Raw genomic sequence first — 21,697 nt, 5'->3', positions numbered from 1 at the left:
TGTTGTCAAAATGCTTCACAGCATAAACAGCTAGTGAGAATCTGGAATTTTCACTAAGTCCCTCAAAACTGATGTTTTTGTCCAAGTTAGTAGCTATAGAACTTTCTGTGTGAAACTCATTTGTATTATATTTTTGCTCATGCTTGTAGAGATTTTGAATAGCTTTTGCCACATATCCTATTTGGCACATTTGGGTGGTTGTAGGTGCTTTGCATGTAGCTCTAAACTTGCTATGATGTTGTTTATGGCAGATTGTTTAGTTATGATGTTTTGATGGTTGTGAGTGCATAGTTGATGGTGTGGTGATATTCCTTGCACCACCCCATCCATACTTGTTTTTTTGTGATTTGTCAACCTGGGAATACCAGAAGTATGCCATTGGAGTGAGTTGTGATGTATTTGATCCGTAGGACTCCATTTCTTGTTTTGTTGTTTCCCTCCGTAGCTCCGTTCGTAACGGTCCTTATATGTTTTTGCATTGTTTTCACGTGGCGCATCTTTTCATGCCATCCTCATGCATGTCAAGATAGCTTAGAGTGTTGTTCTGTCCACAAGTTCGTAGTTTCTTCTCATGCGTGTGCTAGTGACTAGAATAGAGATGCATGTTCATTTTCATCTCATGCATCATGTGCTTGTTGCATCTTGTTGTGTTGTTGCTCACTGGATGCTATTTTTATGTTGGGTAGCACCAGGATCGGAGAACGAGTACGTGGATCCTGGAGAGTACGTGCAGGACAAACAAGAGCAGTTCCAAGCTAAGGACATCACAGGCAAGATGATATGACCTTGATTCCATCTCTAGACTTGTTATGCTAGATTCACGTTTCCTTCGTCATATGCTCGCTGCCTACCACTGAAATAATTGCCTCCTGATATTTCCATGAAACCCAAACACTTATCCCTTCCTAGAAAATCTTCAATGGCTAAGTAGGCTTTGCTCAGCTTCTAATGATAGCGTTGCTAGATGCAGGTGTTTTGTCACATGTGATAACATGAGCTTGATATCATTTTGTTAATTCTGTTATTTTAATTAATGCACCTATATACTTGGTAAATAACGGAAGGCCTAGCCTTTTCCCGGGTGTTTTGTTACGTTATTGCCGCCATAGTTTCCGGCTACCGGTGTTTGATTCCATAACTGATCGCTCCTAACACGTTCGGGGTTGTTATGGGGCCCCCCTTGATAAATCATGTAGAGTTAAGACTTGTCCGGCAGGACCCAACATTGGTTTTAATCTGCTAGTCACTTAATAATAATCTGCATTGGGAATAGCTACCCCGAGGAATTAATCAACAACCCGGGCCAGTACTCCTCATGAGTGTTGGTCCAAACCAGAGCACTGTGCGGGGCCAACTTAGGGCAACTTGACAGATTTCTATCAGGCCACTGTACGCGTCGCTCATCTGTCGTGTCCTGAGACTGAGATACGCGCCTCTTATCGGGGTCGTCGACACGATGGGAGGTCCTGCTAGTCTTGTCTTACCTTAGTGATATATCTTGCGTATAGGAATCTCGGTGAAGCTTTGGTTCTCCCCAGAGTTGAGGTTTTCCTCTAAGGAATCCGATGAGATCACGAGATTCGTCGTAGAGGATTACTTTGCGGCCCGTGACCGTTTGTGATGGACTAGTTGGAGCACCCCTGCAGGGTTTAATCTTTCGGAAAGTCGTGCCCGCGGTTATGTGGCAACTTGGAATAATTGTTAACATCCGGATATAGATAACTTGAACTTAATCTAATAAAATTGCCAACTGTGTGCGTAACCGTGATTGTCCCCTTCGAAGACCTCTCTTCGATCGGGAACACGGTGGGGTTATGATTGACCTAAGTAGGTGTTCGGGATCACTTACTGATCAGCTAGTCTTCGTCCGCTAGTATAGACCACCTTCAATACTTGTTCTACGCAAGCTAGCCACCATAAAGCTTAGGATGCCACAACCTAAACACTGAATCTTCCTTACCTAATAACTTGACTAGTTGTGGCACTGAGGTCATAGATTGCTGAGTACTCGTGGCTCACAGATTACTTCAACACCCTAGTAGGTACAGGTACGCCCGACACAGGTGATCCCGACGGCACACAGCTGGCGTGGCAGTACGACGAGGAGAACGACCGTCTGTATGTGAACTATCCAGAAGACAGAGGCGTGGTCGTGATCGTGGGCAAGCATGCAGGGTAGCATAGCCATTTCTCATGTTTTGAAGTACGTAGCGGAACTACCTTGTCTGGATAAATGCGTGATGTAAACTCTGATATTATTTATGAGATGGCAATGAGTCCCTATTTGTCATTCTAATATTATGTATGTGCTATGTTATCGTGCTTGCGAAACGCTTAGATGCGCTTCTTTCCATTTTGGGGCCTCGTTCCCTAAATCGAAAAGGACCGCATCTTAGTCGTTACATCCCGGTTGTCATACTCATTGATATGCAAGTCGTCAATCCTATTACAAGAACATGGTCAATCTCATACATCACATATGTAACATCACATCACGTTGGCCATATCACATCACATAACATACCCTGTAAAAACAAGTTGGACGTCCTCTAACTATTGTTGCAAGTTTTACGTGGCTGATTTGGGTTTCTAGCAAGAACACTTCTTACCTACGTGACAGCCACAACATTGATATTCCAATGCTATTTACACTTCATAAGGACCCCTCTTCATCGAATCCGATCCGGCTAAAGTGGGAGAGACAGACACCCGCTAGCCACCTTATGCAACAAGTGCATGTTGGTCGGTGGAACCAGTATCACATAAGAGTACGTGTAAGGTCGATCCAGGCCGCTTCATCCCACGATGCCTTCGAATCAAGATAAGACTAGTAACAACAAGCAATTGAAAAAATCACCGCCCACAACTTTTGTGTTCTACTCGTGCCTAGAATCTATGTATAGAACCTAGCTCGGATGCCACTGTTGGGCAACGTAGTAGTTTCAAAAAAAATCCTATGCTTCACAAGGATCTATCTAGGATAAACCAACAACAAGCAAAGGGGTAGTGCATCTTCATACCTTTGAAGATCGCTAAGCGGAAGCGTTACTAGAACACGGTTGATGGAGTCGTACTCATAGCGATTCAGATCGCGATGGATTCCGATCTAATTGTCGAACAACGGCGCCTCCGCGTTCAACACATGTGTAGCCCGGTGACGTCTCCAACGCCTTGATCCAGCAAGGAGGGAGGAGAAGTTGAGGGAGAGCTCCGGAAGCACGACGGCGTGGTGACGGTGGAGCTACGTGGTACTCCGGCAGAGCTTCGCCAACTCTACGGAGGACGAGGAGGACGAGGAGTAGGGTTGCACCGAGAGAGAGAGAAATTGTGTCTCAAACATCCCCAAACCCTCCACTATATATAGGAGGAGAAGGAGCAGGGTGCCCACCCGTAGGGTTTCCACCCTAGGTGGTGCAACAGCCATAGATGGGCAAGGAGGCGGCGGCCAAGGGTGGAGGAGGTGGCACCCTAGGGTCGCTTGCCACCCAAGGCAAGCCCACCACGCCTAGGGTTAGCCTACCCTCCCTCTCTTGCATCTTGGGATGATGGTGGTGGCGCACTAGCCCACTTAGGGGCTGATTCCCATCCACTTTTCTCCCATGTACCCCTTCGGGGCAGGTGATCCTTCCCGGTGGACCCCCGGAACCCTTCTGGTGGTCCCGATACATTACCGATGATTCTTGAAATACTTTCGGCGACCAAATCCTCACTTCCTATATATGAATATTTACCTCCAGACCATTCCGGAGCTCCTCGTGACGTACGGGATCTCATCTGAGACTCCAAACAACCTCTGGTAACCACGTATACCATTCCCATAATAACCCTAGCATCATCGAACCTTAAGTGTGTAGGCCCTACGGGTTCGCGAACCATGCAAACATGACCGAGACACCTCTCTGGTCAATAACGAACAGCGGGGTCTAGATGTCCATGTTGGTTCCCAGATGTTCCACGATGATCTCATCGGATGAACCACGATGTCGAGGATTCAATAAATCCCATATGCAATTCCCTTTGTCTACCGGTATGATACTTGCCTGAGATTCGATCATCAGTATCCCAATACCTTGTTCAATCTCGTTACCGGCAAGTCTCTTTACTCATTCTGTAACACATCATCCCATGGCTAACTCCTTTGTCACACTGAGCTCACTATGATGATGCATTACCGAGTGGGCCCACAGATACATCTCCGTCACACAGAGTGACAAATGACAGTCTTGATTCATACAAACCCAACAGATACTTTCGGATATACCTGTAGTGCACCTTTATAATCACCCAGTTATTTTGTGATGTTTGATAAACCCAAAGCACTCCTACGGTATCCGGGAGTTGCACAATCTCATGGTATAAGGAAATGATACTTGACATTAGAAAAGCTTTAGTAGACGAACACCACGATCTAGTGTTATGCTTAGGATTGGGCCTTGTCCATCACATCATCCTCCTAATGATGTGATCCCGTTATCGATGACATCGAATGTCCATGATCAGGAAACTATGATCATCTGTTGGTCAACGATCTAACCATGATCAGGGACGCATTGTGATCTATATAGTCACACAAGTATTACGGTTTCCGGTTAATACAATTATAGCATGAATAATAGACAATTATCCTGAACTAGGAAATATAATAATAACCACTTTATTATTGCCTCTAGGGCATATTTCCAATAGAGAAGGGTGCTACGGACATGGAAATGCTTGGGGAAGACGTGGAGAAGCTTCTTGTGCTCACTACGGTCACGGAGGAGGCGAGAGGAGCACGAGAGCTGGCCTGTAGCCCGAGATCTATGGAGCTCCAAAGCGGCGGGGCCTCGATCGATCTCGAGCGCTGGACCTCTGTATGCTCGAATGGGGTGGCTAGGGGCTCGATCGAGGGTCTGAAGGAGAGGTGTGAGGTGCTGAAGCAAAGGATGGAGGCCTATTTATAGGCCAGCAACGATGCACCGAGAGGGGAGCGCCGATGGTTTCACTGTGGCTTGCAGGAGAGGGAGATATGGCTAGGGGTCGATACCACGGTTTCACGGACGTGGTTTAGGACCCGAGAGACTCAACGAGAGAGAGAGAGAGAGAGAGAGAGAGAAGGCGCAGTGCGGCGTGCTGCGGGGCCGCGCTCTTCTGGCCGAATCCGGGGCGGGCGAGCATGCGTCGCCCTGGTCAGCAGAGAGGGGGAGAAGGGGCCCTGAGGCTGCCCAGAGTTAGGAGGTTTGTCGGAGACACGGAGAGACACCGAGAAGAGGTGAGAACCGATCGGGGTTGGCCTCCTTTTCCTTGGGTGTGCCCTGTAGCGCGCCGAGAGCGCAGATTTGACATGCCACGACATGCTGGCTCTCCATTGGGCCCTTTGGTTGCGTCTGGCGTGTCCGGGGGTTGGGTTAGATGCTCCTTCACCGTTTGAGTGCCGAGTGTCTCACTACTGGTCAAACGAGGTGATTGAAGAGGAGCTGTGAGCCTTGATTCAGAAACTAAAATGAATATTTTGGCTTACTTGCTTGGAACTAAGGAGGGTCACTCGTTTGGAGTTGAAGAGTGGTGCTGGCAGCTTTCTCTAAGAATTTAATGGAAAGGAAGTGGGTGTAGAGGGTGATAAGTGTTGTTTGACCATGTTGGCAGAAGGTGTTCGACAGGTGTTTGGGGTAGTTAACATTCATCAGTGATGCTGAAAGTTAACAGGATAGGGTTAGATGCAAAAGTAGGATGCTCCACCAAATTTGAGCTCCATTGGACAAGTTTGGTAGTACAAACTTGAAATTACCCCCAAATGGGCAGTTTTGTCCTTTCAAAAGGGAATGTGGGTAAATTAATCCCCACAAATCCAATTTTTGGCAGGGTCTCCTCATTTGGGGGTGTTGAGCACTCCTGCAAAGTTTCAAGCCATTTGGACAAACTTTTCTATGTAGAGTTCCTTCAACTTGATTCTGGACAGAGAGGGTTTAAGGATTATTTGGTGAACCAAACCACCTTCGAATCATGTGAAATTAGGCATGGCCAGCAAATATAGCTTGGGAATCATGCTAGAATTTTATGGAAAAAGGTAAAAAAGAGACAGAATAGCTTTTCAAGGATTTTCTCAAATAATTTGAACATAAATAGGGGTTTAAAATCTTATGTATGGAAAATATTTGTCTTGTGAGTATCTCCAAATTTTCTCTCATTTTTCTAAGGCAGAAAAATTATTTTCCATTCAGAAATATCATTTCTGGCATTGGAAAAGGACATGCAAATAAAACAGAAAATTTTTTTGGGTGAAGGCACTCCCTTGAAATCAGGGACTTGTAGTGCAAACCCAAAGCAAGGTTTTGAAATAGCCAAAAATGAGAAAAGAATCTTTTTGAAAACAACATGTTATAAAATATTATTTTTGGATCCATGCACTCAAGCATACATTCAAACAATGGCAATCATGGCACTCATGGCACGTGCTTAAAAAGTTATAATAAACTCGGATTTTTTAAAAGACTACAGTTGAAATAAGGTGAATACAGGGTGTGACAGACTTATCCCCCTTACAAGAATCTCGTCCCCGAGATTCCTAATCTAGGTGCTAAAAAGGTACGGAAATTCGGATCGGAGATAGTCTTCACGCTCCCATGTTGCTTCTGCTTCGATGTGGTTTCTCCACTAAACCTTGAAGTACTTGATAGTGCGGCTTCTGGTACAATGCTCGGCTTCATCCATGATGCGGCTCGGCCTCTCACGATAAGTGAGGTCAGGTTGAAGATCAATGGATTGATGGTCGATGTCCTTATAAAGATTTGGACGTTTGGCGTCTGAAGGCACTTCCAAAGTTGTCACACGTGGAAGACGTTGTGCACACCCGAAAGTTCTGGAGGTAGCTCCAACTGGTAAGCAACTTCTCCACGCCTTGTCGTGATCTTAAAAGGTCCAATGAACCTTGGAGAAAGCTTCCCCTTCACGTGGAAATGCTTGGTTGCCTTGAGAGGTGTGACGTGAAGGTAGACCTGGTCTCCGGAGTTGAACTCCACTTCTCTGCGGTGAGAATCCGCATAGCTCTTTTGTGGCGCCTTGGCTCCTTTCAGATGTTCCCTGACAAGTTGCACCTTGTCTTCTGTTTCACGAAGAACGTCTGGCCCAGATATCAATCCTTCACCACTTTCGGACTAGTTGAGCAGGGTGCGGCACTTCCGTCCGTATAGCTCTTCAAATGGCGCCATCTCGAGAGTGGACTGCTAGCTGTTGTTGTATGAGAACTCAGCGAGTGGCAGATAGTCTTCCCATTTGGTCCCATGTGCAAAGACACAAACGCGGAGCATATCCTCAAGTATTTGTTTCACTCGCTCCGTCTGTCCGCCCGTCTGCGGGTGGAAGGCGGTGCTGAAAGAGAGCTTGGTTCCCATAGCTCCTTGGAACTTCTTCCAAAATCTTGAGGTGAACTGCGTGCCTCTGTCGGATATAATCTCCTTAGGAAATCCATGGAGGCTCACAATACGCTCAATGCAGAGACTAGCCAGCTTGTCACCACCATAAGTGGTGCTGACTGGAATGAAGTGAGGTACCTTGGTTAGATGGTCGACAATGACCCATATGGAGTCATGGCCTCTGCTGGACCTAGGTAGACCGGTGACGAAGTCCATGCCGACTCGGTCCCAGTTACATTTGGGCACCTGGAGAGGTTGTAGCAGTCCAGCAGGTCGCTGGTGCTCAGCCTTGCCACGCTGGCACACATCGCACTTGGAGATATAGGAAGCTATTTCCCTCTTCATGTGATGCCACCAGAACCTTTCCCGGAGGTCTTGATACATCTTGGTTCCACCGGGGTGAATTGAGTAGGGTGTGTCGTGGGCTTCTTGCAAGATTAAATTCTTGAGTTTAGCCTTGTTTGGTACGCATAAACGTTTTCCAAACCACACGACTCCTTGTTCATCCATCGAGAATTCTAGCGCCTTGCCTTCTTGGATCTTCTTCTTGATGCCTTCAATGCTCTTGTGTCCCTTCTGGTCCACTTTGATGTCATTTGCCAGAGTGGGTTCGACTTCGAGGTTAGCTAGGTATCCTGGTTCAACTAGCTCCAACCCGAAGCTCTCTAGCTCATCATATAGGGCGGGTAGCCTTTCCTTGATTATAGCATTCAAGGTGTAGGCCTTCCGGCTTAAGGCATCGGCCACTGATACGTCCATTTTGCATCATGCTTTCACGTTGATATTTATTGCTTTTTGGGCTGTTATATTACTTGTGGTACCATATTTATGCCTTTTCTCTCTTATTTTGCAAGGTTTATTTGAAGAGGGAGAATTCAGGCAGCTGGAGTTCTGGACTGGAAAAGGAGCAAATCCTAGTCCACTATTCTGCACATCTCCAAATGCCCTGAAAATTTACGTGGAATTTTTTGGGAATATATTAAAAATACTGGGAGAAAGAACTACCGGAAGGGGGCCGCCAGGGCTCCAGAAGCTTGCCCACCGCCACCACCCCCCTGGTGGCGCAGGGCAGGCTTGTGGGCTTCCTGACGGCCCACTAGCCCCCCTCTTTTTCTATATGAAGCGTCCTGGTCTGGAAAAAAATCAAGAGGGAGCTTTTTCGTGGTTTCGCCGCCTCCACGAGGCGGAACTTGAGCAGATCCAATCTAGAGCTCCGGCAGGACGATCCTGTCGGGGAAACTTCCCTCCCGGAGGGGCAAATCATCGCCATCGTCATCACCAACACTCCTCTTGTTGGAGGGGAGGCATCTTCATCAACATCTTCATCAGCACCATCTCCTCTCCAATCCCTAGTTCATCTCTTGTAATCAATCTTCGTCTCGCGACTCCGATTGGTACTTGTAAGGTCGCTAGTAGTGTTGATTACTCTTTGTAGTTGATGCTAGTTGGATTACTTGGTGGAAGAGTTTATGTTCAGATCCTTGAAGCTATTCATTACACCTCTGGTCATGATTATGATTATGTCTTGTGAGTAGTTACTTTTGTTCCTGAGGACATGGGATAAGTCATGCTGATAATAGTCATGTGAATTTGATATTCGTTCAGTATTTTGATATGATGTATGTTGTTTTTCCTCTAGTGGTGTTATGTGAACGTCGACTACATAACACTTCACCATATTTGGGCCTAGAGGAAGGCATTGGGAAGTAGTAAGTAGATGATGGGTTGCTGGAGTGACAGAAGCTTAAACCCCAGTCTGTGCGTTGCTTCGTGAGGGGCTGATTTGGATCCACTAGTTTAATGCTATGGTTAGACTTTGTCTTAATTCTTATTTTGTAGTTGTGGATGCTTGCGAGAGAGGTTAATCATAAGTGGGATGCTTGTCCAAGTAAGGGCAGTACCCAAGTGCCGGTCCATCCACATATCAAACTATCAAAGTAACAAACGCCAATCATATGAACATGATGAAACTAACATGACAGAAATTCCCATGTGTCCGGTGTAACATCCCAATTTTCCAAATTGGGAATGTTTTACACTGTAGCTAAGCATCTATGCATAAGTGATTGAAATAAATTTAGCTCGTGATTTTCCTTCGTGTTTTTGATTTGCAATTCCATTTTTCCTCGCACGAGAAAACCCCGGAGAAAATACTCTCTTGCACGCAAGAGAGAGAGCGGAGGAAAATGACCCTCCAAAGTGCGGGCAAATTTCTGAAATATTTGAGCCAAGAAAACCCAAAGTTATTTTGCAAAAATAATTGCAAAAATAAATAAAGCAAATTAGGGAATTTCTAAAAAAAACATTTTTTTTAAAGTTTTTATTTTTGCTTTGGAAAAATGTTATTCGGGTAGAGGATATTTTTCTGAATTTTTTGGTATATAATACCCAATATTAATATTTTGATTTATTTCCTTTTTATTAGCTTTTATTTTTCTGTTTCGGAAAAGGTTTAATATTAGGAAACTTTTTTTTTCCTTTTAGCCCCCGCCACGAGCGCCTTATTAGCCTGGGCCGAATCCCGCAGCCCAGGGATCTAAATCCCTTGATTCACGCCACCCGCCCCACTCTCCACCGCCTCCACCCACTGGCCAGTGGCCCCCACCAGCCGAGCTCCCTCTCCCGTCGGTCTTCTCCTTCCTCCCCCTTCCTTTCTTCTGCCCGACCCCGAGCTGCACCAGGAAATCTCGGGATTTCCTTCCCCGAGTCCTCTCTCTCCCTTCCTTTCTACTCCTCTCCCCTAGCCTATAAATAGAGCCCACCCTCGGCCGACCCCGTTCCCACCCTCGCCGCCACCCCGCCCCGTCCCCTCGCCGCCCGAGCCCGCCCGCCGGAGCAGCGAGCTACTGCCCTTCGGCAGCCCCTGGAACGCCACCCCGCCAGCCGCCCCTCTTCCCCGAGTGCCTCCCCGAGGAGGAGGACTGCCCCGCCGCCGCCGCCCCGTCCCCTCCACGCCCCCGGAGCCCCCCTCCCCCTCGCCAACGACGTGACCTCGCCGGAGTACCAGCCCCCAGCACGGCAGACCCCTCCCCTCTCTGTCTTTCTTTTGTTTTCTTCTTAGCCGTTGGATCTTAGCCATAGGGTGTAGATTAGATCTAGGGATAACTCTTCGGTTTAGTTTAGAAAACCAACGGTTTTATTTCCACTTATGATTTAACCAACGAGTTTGTTAAGCCTAGGCCGTTTGCTCGAAACGCTGCAACAAACACCCCTCCCAGCCAACAGTAGCTTGCCACGTATACCCCTCTTTTTAGTACTAGTTAGTTTTATTTTTTTGCCTGTTTACAAAAAACAGAAAGTTTCTGTTTTGTTTTGGCCACAACTTTTTATCCAGAAGTCCAATGACATTGATTCTATTTCCAGTAGCTCAAAAATTTCATGTAGGTTTTAAAAACATGTAATTTGTCTATGTTTGAAATTTTAAAATATAAGTTAGAGTAGATTTAGTTTAAACCTTGTTTTGCCTATTCCAGGAGTTTGAAAAATGATTTTGAGTTGATTCTTTTTGCTACTGCTTCCTAGTGATAAAATCTTACTGTGGTAGAAGTTTCAGAATTTTTAAAGTACTTTTACTGGTGTTTTCAACATAAACAAGTTTCTGCCATACCGGCGCGTGTTGAACTCCTTTACTGATGCTTTTGCAAATCCTTACTTGTGATGTTATTTTTACTTGTGGCATGATTGAAGTGCTTATGGTGTGCTTTGTGTTTGTATCGGTAGATCATCCGGAGTGCGAAGCATGTTACTTAGAAGCGCTCGAGCAAGACAACTATCATCAAGGCAAGTCATTTTGATCATGTTATTTTACCTATGTTTTCGATGCATGGTAGATCACCTTTCTTTGCCCAATTGCATACTGCCTAGGTACTTGGAAACTTTAGTATAAGTTGTAGCATCATGTGGTAGGAACACAACAACCCCGACACTTGGCCCCGGGACGACAATTTCTTAATGCTATGCTTGAGTAGACGGGTTATCGGTTGAGTGTATATCACGAGTGATGCGAGGTTGATATAATAATCAAGACCGGACTAAGACAAGATTTTCAAGACCTCGGACGCAATGCAACTCTGGGTGAAGGACGGTTGATCGGCTCCCTGGAGAACCCAATGGATGCCCGGGATGCTGGAGAGGCCATGTCATCCTGCGGAAAGCTTCACCCAAGCTCGAAGAGACGGACGGTGACTTCAAGACTCAAGGCTTACCTGCACAGCCACAAGTCATTATGGGCTTTGGCTCGGTTGGACAATGCGGCGACTCTGGACAGGCGGTGCTAGTAGATGTAGACGAACGGTAGGAATGGATGGGCACCGACAGGGATTCAGAGGGACCCGTTGAAAGACCATGTTTTGATCATCCGGTCTTCAAACACCCTGAAGTGCGAGGACAAACCCGGAGGCGATCAAATCTTGTGGGGAACGTGTGCAAAACTCTGCAGAGTGCCCAACCTAATCGATTAGCCGTGTTTACGGTCATGGATAACTTGAGCCGAAGGCATTGAATTTCCCCTCAACTCTCGACACAACTTAATAATGATGTGGGTGTTAACAACTATTCGAGTACGAGAATTGGTTGGCGGAACCATCTCGTTAACAACAAACATTGTAGTAATATTTTGCTTACAACCCCTCTTGTGTAGGATAAAACTGGCTTTATGCAAAACTTAGCCCCACCGGCCAAATATGCATGTAGAGATAGTTGATTATTATTTTACTCCTCTCTTTGATGACTTGCCGGCATATTCAATATGCTGACCTACACGGCTGCAACGTATCATGTTGCAGAGTATTTTTCCGACCAGGAGTGAGGCTACGATCTACGCTCAGCGACATGCCCTTGGAGTCGGATGGACTCGTCTACCTGATGCTTCTGCTTAGTCTTCGTTAGATATCTCATGAGTTGGCCTTCAACCACTTTATTGTAATCCTTTATTGTAATAAAGTACTCTTTATGGGATTTCGATTAATAAAGTCGTGTGATTGAACTCTTGAATATATACATTATGTACTGTGTGTGTACCAGCATGATCTTGGGATGGTACGGAAACACCAGAGGCTTGACTTGTCTTGAGTCGGGTCGCTACAGAAATGGTATCAGAGCACACGCTGACCTTATGACGTAACCTCTAGGAATGGAAAAGCCTTAGGAAGAAAACTATTTTCTCTTATGTCTATAAATCTTCTATTTCCTCTTCTGATCATTTCTGACTTCTCTCCGATTTTCCAATGTTTAGATGGCCACCTTCATCCCTGTTAAGTTCACAGAGTTTTGCCAGCCCGACGCCACTATGCCATTCGGAAAGGAGCTGGTGCAGATCACCAAAGACTTGAGGATTGCTCTGCCGACTATCACAGGGAAGCCAGCTTCGTCTTACCCGGAGGATTCACGCTACAGGATCGAGGTGCACATTCCCGGAAGGACATTCCAGCCGCGCACTGAGCCGATGGATTTCAAGTTCATCGCACCCAACTGGATTCTCGGAAGGGACATGGCGATCCATTGTGCACACGGACGTATCAAGGAAGAATACAAAGGCTGCCCTATTTCTCCAGACCTATCCACCGTATCCCAGAGAAACGAAGACGGAGAAATCATCTCAAGCAAGACCAAGGACGCTCTCTTGTCTTATGCCCAGACCTTGGAGAAGCACAGCGGGACTCTGGAGTATCACGTGATCAAGGACGCCAGGAAGATCAAGAAACTGTCGCTCCGTGGGCTTGAACTTGAAGATGCAGCCCGGAAAGCCCACTATGAACATGAACTGGAGGTGAAGGACTTTCTGGAGCGGATCGAGAAGCTGAAGACTCGAGTTGCATACCTGGAGGAGGAACTGGACATGGGCGAAAACCTTCATCCCGAAGGAGACGTAGCCCCCTTGATCAGCAACGACGGGGACTATGAAGAAAGCTCCACCGAAGGACCCACTACCATGCTTTCCTAAGGAGGACACTTAGACTAGACCACCAAATTTACTTTTTCATTTTACGTTTTAGGCCGATGTTTAGGATTATCGAATTTTGTATCCCCGTGTGAACCTTTGTGATGATAATGAATGAAATGTGTGGCGTGATACTTGTTTGTTGCATTCATATGGGTAGTGTAATTACTCTTAGACCATTGTTCTATGCTAATCTCACCCCTCTACAAACATCAGATGCCTCCGAGACGCGCCCCTGAGTCCAACTTTCCGCCAGAACTCACCCAGTTGATCCAACAACAAAACACCCTGATGCAGCTGATCATCCAGAACCAGAACAACAACAACAACCATCATCCACCCCAGGCTGACAATCTCACCCGTTTTCTGAGGTTGAACCCTCCAACTTTCTCCAGCAGCATTGAGCCCATTGTGGCAGATGATTGGCTCCGCAAGATGGAGCGTGAACTCATCACCGCTGGTTGTTCTGAAGCTGAGAAGGTGCGTTTTGCCGCGCATCAACTTGAAGGCCCTCCAGCTGCTTGGTGGGAGAACTACACCACCAGTTATCCCATTGCTGGAGTCACTCGGGAGCAATTCAAGCAAGCCTTCCGCACCGCACATGTCTCAGCTGGTGCAATGAGTCTGAAGAAGCGTGAGTTTCGCAACTTACGCCAGGGGAATCGCTATGTGGCTCAGTATGTTGATGAATTCAGCATGCTCGCCCGTTATGCACCTGGAGATGTGGCCGATGACGCGGCCAAGCAGGAAAAGTTCTTGGAGGGACTCAATGATGAGCTGAGCATTCAGTTGACTGTAGCCACCTTCAACAACTACCATGAGCTGGTTGATAAGGCCCTCATCTTGGAGGGGAAACACCAGCAGATGGAGAACCGCAAGCGAAAGTATGGGGTTGGAAAGTTCAACTCCGGCACTCAGCAGAAGCCTCGCTACACCCCCTATCTAGGGAATACCGGGACTGGATCCGGTAAGTTTGGAGGACACGTTCAGCATAACCACCCGGTGCACAACCATGGAGGCCACAACCATGGAGGAAATGGAAACCACCGCAACAACATCAACTTCAAGAATGGCGGTACTGACACTCAGCAGCACTCAGCTCCAGCTCAGAAGGACCTGACTCACATCACTTGCTTCAAGTGTCAGAAGACGGGACACTATGCCACTGATTGTCCCCAGAACAAGCAGGGAAATGGAAACGGCAACGGCAACTCTGCAGCAAAGAAGCCCAATCCTTTTCCTCGAGCTCAGGTGAACCACATTGATGTTGAAGAGGTCTATGATCACCCTGATACCGTGGTTGGTAAGTTTTTGCTAAATTCACGTCCAGTATTGGTACTTTTTGATTCTGGTGCAACACATTCATTCATATCAAGGGTAGTTGTGGAAAAGTATAGTTTGCCAACTAGAACCCTCAACCAACCTATTAAGGTCAGTTCCCCAGGAGGCATGATGACAGCCGGGATAGGATGCCATGCCTTGAGTCTCAACATCGGGAACCATAATTTTCCCACCGACCTCATCGTATTAGAGTCCCAGGGATTGGATGCAATCCTAGGCATGGATTGGTTGGCCAAGTATGAAGGGAATATCGATTGTGCCCTTAAGCCTATTTTTCTCACCACCCCCGAGCAGAAGCGGATTAAGTACGTGTCTCAGCGCCCGACAAGGAGAAAGCGAGTAAACTCTCTCACGGGAGTAGTCCAGGAGGAAGTACCGATTGTACAGGAGTACCCAGATGTATTTCCGGAGGAATTGCCGGGCATGCCACCCGATAGAGAGATTGAGTTCTTGATTGAGCTATTACCCGGAACAGCCCCGATATCCAAGAGACCATATCGTATGCCCGCAAATGACTTGATAGAAATCAAGAAGAAAATTAAGGAGTTGTTGGAAAAAGGGTATATTCGCCCAAGTTCTTCACCTTGGGGAGCCCCAGTGCTCTTGGTTGAAAAGAAGGACAAGTCCTTGAGAATGGTTGTCGATTATCGTGCATTGAACGATGTGACCATCAAGAACAAGTACCCCTTGCCGATGATCAATGATCTGTTTGATCAGTTAGTTGGAGCTCGCGTATTCTCAAAGATCGATCTTCGATCCGGGTATCATCAGTTGAAGATTCGTGAACAGGATATACCCAAGACAGGCTTCACCACTCGGTACGGCTTGTATGAGTACACGGTCATGTCATTTGGACTGACTAATGCTCCGGCATATTTTATGAATCTGATGAGTAAGGTATTTATGGAATACTTGGACAAGTTTGTCGTGGTGTTCATCGATGACATACTGATATTCTCCAAGAACGAAGAGGAACACAAGGAACACCTGCGTCTAGTTCTGGAGAAGCTTCGAGAGCATAAGCTATATGCAAAGTTCAGCAAATGTGAGTTTTGGTTGAAGGAAGTCGGATTTCTCGGACACGTCATCTCAGGAGAAGGAATAGCAGTGGACCCTACCAAGGTCGCAGCAGTCACCGAATGGGTAGCACCCACTTCAGTCAAGGAGATCCGCAGTTTCCTCGGACTTGCCGGATATTACCGGAGGTTCATTGAGAATTTCTCAAAGATTGCCAAGCCCATGATAGAGTTGTTGAAGAAGGAATCCAAGTATGTTTGGACTGAGGAATGTGAAACCAGTTTTCAAGAGCTGAAGAAACGTCTTGTTACAGCCCCAGTGCTGATATTGCCGAACATTCGGAAGGATTTCCAGGTTTACTGTGACGCTTCTCGTCAAGGACTCGGAGGAGTGCTCATGCAAGAAGGCAAAGTTGTAGCCTATGCATCCAGATAGCTCAGACCTCATGAGTTGAATTATGCCACACATGATTTGGAACTAGCAGCCGTAGTGCACGCTCTCAAGACCTGGAGACATTTCCTGATCGGAAATAGTTGCGATGTTTACACTGATCACAAGAGCCTGAAATATATCTTCACGCAGAAGGAGTTGAACCTCAGACAGAGGCGATGGCTAGAGTTGATCAAGGACTATGACATGAGATTGCATTATCACCCAGGCAAGGCAAATGTTGTAGCCGATGCGTTGAGCCGCAAGAGTTATGTGAACACACTCACAGCTGGAGGATTACCCCAGGAGTTAGTCGATGACCTCCGAGAGCTCAAATTGGAGATAGTTCCAAGAGGATTTGTTGCCACTCTGGAAATTCAGTCCACTTTGACAGAAAAGATCCGCGAAGCACAGAAATCAGACAAGGAGATAGCTGAGATTATGCAGAAAATGGAAGACGGGAAGGCTAAAGGTTTTCGTGAGGATGAACACGGAACTTTATGGTTTAAGGATCACATCTATGTGCCCAATGATCCCAAACTCAGGAAGTTGATACTTCAGGAGGCCCATGATTCCCCGTACTCGATACACCCCGGCAACACCAAGATGTATCTGGATCTGAAAGAAAGTTTCTGGTGGACAGGATTGAAGAAAGACATTGCTGAGTTTGTAGCAATATGCAATGTTTGTCAGCGAGTAAAAGCCGAGCATCAGAAGCCAGCAGGTTTGCTCCAACCTCTGCCGATACCCGAATGGAAATGGGAAAAGCTTGGTATGGACTTCATCACAGGATTACCTCGGACCCGTTCTGGCTATGATTCTATTTGGGTTGTGGGCGATCGTTTGACCAAGGTAGCTCACTTCATTCCGGTGAAGACTACTTACACGAGTACCAAGCTGGCCAAGATATATATGACGAGGATCGTATGTCTGCACGGAATACCGAAGAGCATTGTGTCAGATAGAGGGACTCAGTTCACATCAAAATTTTGGCACCAACTGCATGAAACCTTGGGAATGAGATTGGAGTTCAGTACAACTTTTCACTCGCAGACAGATGGACAGACCGAGAGAGTTAATCAGATTCTGGAGGACATGTTGAGAGCTTGCGCACTAGACTATGGGTCTAGTTGGGATGACAATTTACCGTATGCCGAGTTCTCGTACAACAACAGCTACCAGACCAGTCTGAAGATGGCTCCTTTCGAAGCTCTATACGGAAGGAGGTGCAGAACACCGTTGATGTGGGATGGAGTTGGAGACCGACAACTTTTTGGTGCCGACCTTATCCGAGATTCTGAAGAGAAGGTCAAGCTAATTCGTGACCGACTCAAGATAGCTCAGTCCAAGCAGAATAGTTATGCTGACAGCAAACGCAAGGAAGTAACGTACGAAGTGGGAGACCGAGCATATCGTTGGGTGTCTCCACTTCGAGGAATCAAGAGATTCGGTGTGAAAGGAAAATTATCACCTTGTTTCATTGGCCCCTACAAAATTCTTGAGCGTAGAGGCGAAGTTGCATACAAACTGTAACTGCCGGAAGGATTGTCCGGAGTTCATGATGTTTTTCATGTTTCCCAATTGAAGAAATGCCCCGCTGAGATGGCCGATGTTCCGTTGAGAGATACAGTGCCCCTAGAGGCCATACAGCTTGACAGTGATCTGACCCAAGTAAGGGTAGTACCCAAGCGCCGGTCCATCCACATATCAAACTATCAAAGTAACAAACGCCAATCATATGAACATGATGAAACTAGCGTGACAGAAATTCCCATGTGTCCTGTGTAACATCCCAATTTTCCTAATTGGGAATGTTTTACATTGTAGCTAAGCATCTATGTATAAGTGATTGAAATAAATTTAGCTCGTGATTTTCCTTCGTCTTTTTGATTTGCAATTCCATTTTTCCTCGCACGAGAAAAGCCCGGAGAAAATACTCTCTTGCACGCAAGAGAGAGAGCGTAGGAAAATGACCCTCCAAAGTGCGGGCAAATTTCTGAAATATTTGAGCCAAGAAAACACAAAGTTCTTTTGCAAAAATAATTGCAAAAAGAAATAAAGAAAATTAGGGAATTTCTGAAAAAAAAACATTTTTTTAAAGTTTTTATTTTTGCTTTGGAAAAATGTTATTCGGGTAGAGGATATTTTTCTGAAATTTTTGGTATATAATACCCTATATTAATATTTTAATTTATTTCCTTTTTATTAGCTTTTATTTTTCTGTTACGGAAAAGGTTCAATATTAGGAAACTTTTTTTTCCTTTTAGCCGCCGCCCCGAGTGCCTTATTAGCCTGGGCCGAATCCCGCAGCCCAGGGATCTAAATCCCTTGATTCAGGCCACCCGCCCCACTCTGCACCGCCTCCACCCACTGGCCGGTGGCCCCCACCAGCCGAGCTCCCTCTCCCGTCGGTCTTCTCCTTCCTCCCCCTTCCTTTCTTCTGCCCGATCCCGAGCTGCACCAGGAAATCTCAGGATTTCCTTCCCCGAGTCCTCTCTCTCCCTTCCTTTCTACTCCTCTCCCCTAGCCTATAAATAGAGCCTACCCTCGGCCGACCCCGTTCCCACCCTCGCCGCCATCCCACCCCGTCCCCTCGCCGCCCGAGCCCGCCCGCCGGAGCAGCGAGCTACTGCCCTTCGGCCGCCCCTGGAGCGCCACCCCGCCAGCCGCCCCTCTTCCCCGAGCGCCTCCCCGAGGAGGAGGACTGCCCCGCCGCCGCCCCGTCCCCTCCACGCCCCCGAAGCCCCCCTCCCCCTCGCCGGCGATGTGACCTCGCCGGAGTACCAGCCCCCAGCACGGTAGACCCCTCCCCTCTCTGTCTTTCTTTTGTTTTCTTCTTAGCCGTTGGATCTTAGCCATAGGGTGTAGATTAGATCTAGGGATAACTCTTCGGTTTAGTTTAGAAAACCAACGGTTTTATTTCCACTTATTATTTAACCAGCGAGTTTGTTAAGCCTAGGACGTTTGCTCGAAACGCTGCAACAAACACCCCTCCTAGCGAACAGTAGCTTGCCACGTATACCCCTCTTTTTAGTACTAGTTAGTTTTATTTTTCTGCCTGTTTACAAAAAACAGAAAGTTTCTGTTTTGTTTTGGCCACAACGTTTTATCCGGAAGTCCAATGACATTGATTCATTTTCTAGTAGCTCACAAATTTCCTGTAGTCTTTAAAAACATATAATTTGTCTATGTTTGAAATTTTAAAATATAAGTTAGAGCAGATTTAGTTTAAACCTTGTTTTGCCTATTCCAGGAGTTTGAAAATGATTTTGAGTTGATTCTTTTTGCTACTGCTTCCTAATGATAAAATCTTACTGTGGTAGAAGTTTCAGAATTTTTAAAGTATTTTTACTGGTGTTTTCAACAGAAACAAGTTTCTGCCATACCGGCGCGTGTTGAACTCCTTTACTTATGCTTTTGCAAATCCTTACTTGTGATGTTATTTTTTACTTGTGGCATGATTGAAGCGCTTATGGTGTGCTTTGTGTTTGTATCAGTAGATCATCCGGAGTGCAAAGCGTGTTACTTAGAAGCACTCGAGCAAGACAACTATCATCAAGGCAAGTCATTTTGATCATGTTATTTTACCTATGTTTTCGGTGCATGGTAGATCACCTTTATTTGCCCAACTGCATGCTGCCTAGGTACTTGGAAACTTTAGTATAAGTTGTAGCTTCATGTGGTAGGAACACAACAACCCCGACACTTGGCCCCGGGACGACAATTTCTTAATGCTATGCTTGAGTAGACGGGTTATCGGTTGAGTGTATATCACGAGTGATGCGAGGTTGATATAATAATCAAGACCGGACTAAGACAAGATTTTCAAGACCTCGGACGCAATGCAACTCTGGGTGAAGGACGGTTGATCGGCTCCCTGGAGAACCCAGTGGATGCCCGGGATGCTGGAGAGGCCATGTCATCCTGCGGAAAGCTTCACCCAGGCTCGAAGAGACGGACGGTGACTTCAAGACTCAAGGCTTACCTGCACAGCCGCAAGTCATTATGGGCTCTGGCTCGGTTGGACAACGCGGCGACTCTGGACAGGCGGTGCTAGCAGATGTAGACAAACGGTAGGAATGGATGGGCACCGACAGGGATTCAGAGGGACCCGTTGAAAGACCATGTTTTGATCATCCGGTCTTCAAACACCCTGAAGTGCGAGGACAAACCCGGAGGCGATCAAATCTTGTGGGGAACGTGTGCAAAACTCTGCAGAGTGCCCAACCTAATCGATTAGCCGTGTCCACGGTCATGGACAACTTGAGCCGAAGGCATTGAATTTCCCCTGAACTCTCGACACAACTTAATAATGATGTGGGTGTTAACAACTATTCGGGTACGAGAATTGGTTGGCGGAACCATCTCGTTAACAACAAATATTGTAGTAATATTTTGCTTACAACCCCTCTTGTGTAGGATAAAACTGGCTTTATGCAAAACTTAGCCCCACCGTCCAAATATGCATGTAGAGATAGTTGATTATTATTTTACTCCTCTCTTTGATGACTTGCCGGCATATTCAATATGCTGACCTACACGGCTGCAACGTATCATGTTGCAGAGTATTTTTCCGACCAGGAGTGAGGCTACGATCTACGCTCAGCGACATGCCCTTGGAGTCGGATGGACTCGTCTACCTGATGCTTCCGCTTAGTCTTCGTTAGATATCTCATGAGTTGGCCTTCAACCACTTTATTGTAATCCTTTATTGTAATAAAGTACTCTTTATGATATTTCGATTAATAAAGTCGTGTGATTGAACTCTTGAATATATACATTATGTACTATGTGTGTACCAGCATGATCTTGGGATGGTACGGAAACACCAGAGGCTTGACTCGTCTTGAGTCGGGTCGCCACATCCTCGGGATCGTTTTTCTCCTATAAGACTTTGTCCAGGCTTGTCCCTTGCTACAAAAGGGATTGGGCCACTTGCTGCACCATTGCTACTACTTGTTACTTGTTACTCTTTGCTTGCTACGTTTCACCTCGCTACACAATCACTTGTTACCGCTACTTTCAGTGCTTGCAGTTATTACCTTGCTGAAATCCGTTTATCAGAGCCTTATGCTCCTCGTTGGGTTCGACACTCTTACTTATTGAAAGGACTACAATTGATACCCTATACTTGTGGGTCATCAAGACTCTTTTCTGGTGCCGTTGCCGGGGATTGAAGCGCCTTTGGTAAGTGGAAATTGGTAAGGAAACATTTTTATACTATGCTGAAATTTTATTGTCAATTGTCATGATGGAAACTATTCCTTTGAGGAGTTTGTTCGGGGTATCTTCACCATGAACGGAAGCACTAGGAGTTGCTCCTCAACCTGAGGTACCTACTGAAAATATCTTTTATGAAATTCCTTTGGGTATGCTTGAGAAACTGCTGGCTAATCCTTTCACAGGAGATGGATCTTCACATCCAGACTTGCATCTAATCTATGTAGATGAAGTTTGTGGTTTATTTAAGCTTGCAGGTTTGCCCGAGGATGAGGTAAAGAAGAAAGTCTTTCCTTTATCTTTGAAGGATAAGGCGTTACATGGTATAGGCTATGTGATGATACTGGATCATGGGGCTACA

This window comes from Hordeum vulgare, chromosome 2H (assembly GCF_904849725.1).
Source record: "Hordeum vulgare subsp. vulgare chromosome 2H, MorexV3_pseudomolecules_assembly, whole genome shotgun sequence".
Classification (NCBI taxonomy): domain Eukaryota; kingdom Viridiplantae; phylum Streptophyta; class Magnoliopsida; order Poales; family Poaceae; genus Hordeum; species Hordeum vulgare.
This window is presented reverse-complemented; position numbering follows the sequence as displayed.